This window comes from Aotus nancymaae, unplaced genomic scaffold (assembly GCF_030222135.1).
Source record: "Aotus nancymaae isolate 86718 unplaced genomic scaffold, 86718_ANA_hifiasm-v0.15.2.pri h1tg000108l, whole genome shotgun sequence".
NCBI classification, from domain to species: Eukaryota; Metazoa; Chordata; class Mammalia; order Primates; family Aotidae; genus Aotus; species Aotus nancymaae.
The window spans coordinates 31,407,630-31,412,739 of NW_026988523.1; the positions used below are offsets into that span (position 1 = coordinate 31,407,630).

At 44.1% G+C, this 5,110-nt stretch overlaps 1 long non-coding RNA gene across 1 annotated transcript; it reads left to right on the top strand.

Moving 5' to 3' along the window:
• The first annotated feature begins 311 nt into the window (after positions 1-311).
• LOC110569009 (uncharacterized) lies at positions 312-4,757 on the top strand. The gene is made up of 2 exons (XR_002479153.2): positions 312-712; positions 4,595-4,757. It is a non-coding gene; the product is annotated as an uncharacterized LOC110569009 (long non-coding RNA).
• Positions 4,758-5,110: the final 353 nt, after the last annotated feature.

A 5,110-nucleotide genomic window follows, 5' to 3' on the forward strand; every position in this document is an offset into this window, starting at 1 on the left:
CCCCGCAGCCCGCCAGCACCAATCAACACCCTGCTCTCAGTCCGACCAATCGCCTTCTCTCGCCACAACCAATCCTTCCGCGAGCTGTCCCTGAGCGACGTGGCTGCTGCTACCCACTGCCCAATTACCCGGATGGAGTCCAAAGCCGGTCCGCCCTGTCAGCCAATGAGATCCAGGAAAAGCAGATGTTGTTAATTGAGACCGCACCTGCTGAGAATTAAACAGCCAATTACAAGCTTCCCGGCGTCCTTGCGGACCACCTCTAGGCCAATTACCGAGGAGCTTTCTACCTTCTAACCCACCGGGGAAAATCGGCGCTCTAGCTGCTGGAACTCGGACTTGAGAGCGTTGAATCATGCTTGTCATCGTTCTCACAAAATTGGTGTCTTTGTACAGATAGTGCCACAACACAACTCAGTGACCATCGGGAGAGCAGTCTCATCATGGGCGATGCTCCGTCAGTTGTTTCTCTTGAGATCTTTTGCGTAGATCGGTCCGGCCCCGCATGTGGCGACCGGGACTCAAGAGACACGGGAAACGTTTTCTGTTTTGGAAAACATGAAATAGGCTTTGTAGATGGAGAGGAGGTCAAGGGACAGGCGGTGCGCCGCAGAGAGCGAGGACCCACTCTTCTATTCCTCTGCAGAGGAGGCACGGACACACCGTGTGGCCCGAAACAGCGGCAGGAGAGACCCGAGCTCCGACCGCCGTGGTAAGGGGGCTGCGGGCCGTGGGGGCGCCAGGGGCCCTCCTTCCCTGGGGATTCGGGGAAACGGATCGAGGCGACAGCGTGAAAGCCCAAGCCGGGGGGCGTTTCTGTGGGGGCGGGGAAGGGAGCCGGTCTCTCCAGGCGGCAGTTTGCTCTGGAGGATTGAATTCCAGACGCTGTCCTGGTCCCTGGACCGTTAAGATCGGTTGGGTCCTGCTACCGCCTCCGCTCGGCGGGGAACCTCGCGAGCCCAGCCCTGCGCCCTACTCTGTCCACCCTGTCCCCGCCCCGCGCTAGGGGCTCACCCTGGGGACAGGGGTCGGGCGCTCCTCGTCTTTGAGGGATCTTCTGCACTAGCTGCCATCACAATACCTGGCACGAGATGAGCAATAAACGTTTGCTGAAAGAACGCAAGTTTGTATCTTTTGTCAATTAGGGAGATGCCTTTGGGCCTCAGTTTTTGTTTTCTATTAATATAAAAATGTGTATGCGTTTTAAATAAGTAATAGATTTACATTCTACAAAATTCAGAAGAAACAAGGTTATTAGAGTGAATTCAAGTCTTTCCTCTTTCCTTCAAGGCAACCAGGGTTACCAGTTTTTTGTGAAAAATTTCACAAGATATTCTATAGTTAACGTGTGTATATATGTAATATATAAAGTATATACTTCAGGGCCGGGCACGGTGGCTCACGCCTGTAATCCCAGCACTTTGGGAGGCCTAGGTGGGTGGATCACGAGGTCAAGAGATCAAGACCATCCTGGTCAACATGGTGAAACCCCGTCTCTACTAAAAATACAAAACATTAGCTGGGCATGGTGGTGAGTGCCTGTAATCCCAGCTACTCAGGAGGCCGAGGCAGGAGAATTGCCTGAACCCAGGAGGCGGAGGTTGCGGTGAGCCGAGATCGCGCCATTGCACTCCAGCCTGGGTAACAAGAGCGAAACTCCGTCTCAAAAAAAAAAAAAAAAAAAAAAAAAAAAAAATATATATATATATATATAAAGTATATACTTCAATCCAGTTAATGACATACCTACTATTTTGCAACTTTCTTTGATACAGTCTGGAAATCTTTCCATAGCAGCATGTAAGTATCTGCCTCATGGTAATAGTTTCATAGTATGCCTGAGGGATGTATATGAAGATATAGTTAACCAGTCCTTTAACATTCCATAGCAGCATGTAAGTATCTGCCTCATGGTGATAGTTTCATAGTATGCCTGAGGGATGTATATGAAGATATAGTTAACCAGTCCTTTAACATTTTGTTGATATGCAAGCATACTTCATTTCCCTCTTGCATATCTGTATGATAAATACTTAGGGATGCAAGTGTGAAGTTTAAAAAGTGTGTGCATTGTTTTTTCATTTGGATAGATAAATTTTGCAAATTCCCTTCCTCCCACAAAGATTTTTATAATTTTCATGCCACTAGCAATTTTTGAAAATGATTTTGGTTAGTATTACCAAATTGCCTTCCCCGGAAGTTTTACCGATTTTGTCTCCCATCAGCAATGTATGAAAAGAACCTGTTTGATAGCACACTCGTGCTGTTAAATTTCTTGATTTTTGACAATCTGGTAGTGTAAATGGTATCTCATTGCAAGAAAAAATTTCATGGCTCTTAGAGCATCTTTTAATATATTTAAATGGCAATTGTATTTTTTGGGTAAATTCTCTGTTTATATATGCTGTTCATATTTTTATTGGTTATAGTCTCATTTCTTTCTTTTTTTTCTTTTCTTTCTTTTTTTTTTTGAGACGGAGTTTCGCTCGTTACCCAGGCTGGAGTGCAATGGCGCGATATCGGCTCACCGCAACCTCCGCCTCCTGGATTCAGGCAATTCTCCTGCCTCAGCCTCCTGAGTAGCTGGGATTACAGGCACGCGCCACCATGCCCAGCTAATGTTTTGTATTTTTAGTAGAGACGAGGTTTCACCGTGTTGACCGGGATGGTCTCGATCTCTTGACCTCGTGATCCACCCGCCTCGGCCTCCCAAAGTGCTGGGATTACAGGCTTGAGCCACCGCGCCCAGCCCTTTTCTTTTTCTTTTCTTTTTTTTTTTAATTGAGACAGAGTCTTGCTCTGTTACCCAGGCTGGAGTGTAGTGGCGCAATCTTGGCTCACTTCAACCTCTGCCTCCCGGGTTCAAGTGATTCTCCTGCTTCAGCCTCCCGAGTAGCTCGGATTATGGGTGCCCGCCACCATGCCTGGCTAATTTTTGTATTTTTAGTAGAGATGGGGTTTTACCGTGTTAGGATGGTCTTGATCTCCTGACCTCGTGATCTGCCCGCCTCGGCCTCTCAAAGTGCTGGGATTACAGACATGAGCCACTGTGTCCAGCCTATAGGGTCATTTTTTAATACTTGCTGTTTGTATATAAATTAAAAGTATTTTCCCGGCCAGGTGTGGTGGCTCATGCCTGTAATCCCAGGACTTTGGGAGGCTGAGGCAGGCTGATCACCTGAGGTCAGGAGTTTGAGACCAGCCTGGGCCAACACGGTGAAACCTCGTCTCTACTAAAAATACAAAATTAGCCCGCTGTCGTGGCAAGCGCCTATAATCCCAGCTACTTGGGAGTCTGAGGCAGGAGAATCGGTTGAACCTGGGAGGCAGAGTTGCAGTGAGCCAAGATTGTGTCACTGCACTCCAGCCTGGGTGACAGAGTGAGATCATCTCAAAAAAAAAAAAAAAAAAAAAATTCCATTTTCCCAGTTTGTTCTATGTATATTGTTTACGGTGATTTTTTTTTTTTTTTTTTTTTTGAGACAGTCTCTGTTACCAGACTGGAGGGCAGTGGCACTATCTGGGCTCATTGCAACCTCCACCTTTGGGGTTCAAGCGATTCTCATGACTCAGCCTCCCAAGTAGCTGGGATTACAGGCACAGGCCACCATGCTTGGCTAATTTTTGTATTTTTAATAGAGACTGGGTTTCACCTTGTTGGCCAGGCTGGTTTCAAACTCCTGGCCTCAGGTAATTGCCCACCTCAGCCTCCCAAAGTGCTAGGATTTCAGGCCTGAGCCACTGCCCTTGACCTATTTATGGTTATTCTTTGAGAATTTTAAAAATTTTTATGTAATTGAATTTATCAGTATTTTCTTTGATAATGTCTGGGTTTCTTTCTTTTTTTGAGACAGAGTCTCATTCTGCCACCTAGGCTGGAGTGCAGTGGCATGATCTCAGCTCACTGTAACCTCTGCCTCCCAGGTTCAAGAGATTCTTGTGCCTCAGCCTGAGTAGCTGGGATTATAGGCGTGCACCACCACACCTGGGTAATTTTGTATTTTTAGTAGACTCAGAGTTTTGCCATGTTGGTCAGACTTGTTTTGGTCAGACTAGTCTCAAACTCTTGGCCTCAAGGGATCTACCCACCTTGGCCTCCCAAAGTGCTGGGATTATAGGCATGAGCCACTGCACCTGGCCAACTTCCGTGTTTCATATAATTTTTAGAAAAGTCTCTCAATACTTAAGATTATTCTTAAAGCTCCTATGTTTTTAAAAAGTACTTTGATAGTGTCTTTTTGGATATGTAAATATTTGATTCACCTGGAATTTATTTTAGTGTAAAGGTGTGAGACAGAGATCCAACTTTGTTTTGTATTATTCAAATCCTTCTTATTGAATAACCCATATTTTCTCTCTTGTTTTTGAATGCTATCTTTATAATACCACATTGCCATATGTATTTGGGTCTATTTCTAGATTTTTCATTTTGTTCCATTGATCCATTCATTTAAAATTTTTTAAAAATTATGTACATTACGGTTTTTTACCACAATTTAAAAAATTAATGTACAATCAACATGTAGAAAAATGCAAAAATGACAGGCATGTATCTTGATGAATTTTCACAAATGGAATTCATTTGTGTAACCAGCAGGAGATCAAGAAACAGAACATTACTAGTGCCCTAGAAGCCACCTGTGTGTCCTCTTGCAGTCACTGCTCTTCTCAAGGACAACCACTCTTCTAACTCCTGATACCAGAAACGAATTTTGCCTGTTCTTGCTTTTTATATAAAAAGAATCACAGAGTATGTACTCTTTTGTGTCTGGCTTCCTTTGTTCAAATTATTTCTGTGAGATTCAGCCACATTGTGAATAGTTTTAGTCCCTTCCTTCTGACTACTGTGTAGTATAATATTGTGGGGCTATATTGAACCATAATTTACGTTTCTATTCTGTTATTGTTATTTTGACTGGAATCACATATTTTTGGATTATCTAAACTAGAATGTATGATATAGACTCTGCCTACACACTTAAGTCATTGGTGCCCAATCAATGAAATTTTAGTTTTCATCATGTAGAATTTGCATATTTCTTGTTAAAGTTATTCCTAGGTATTTGAGTGCCTTGACTGCTATAGCTATTTTTACTTTTAAAAAGGCAAA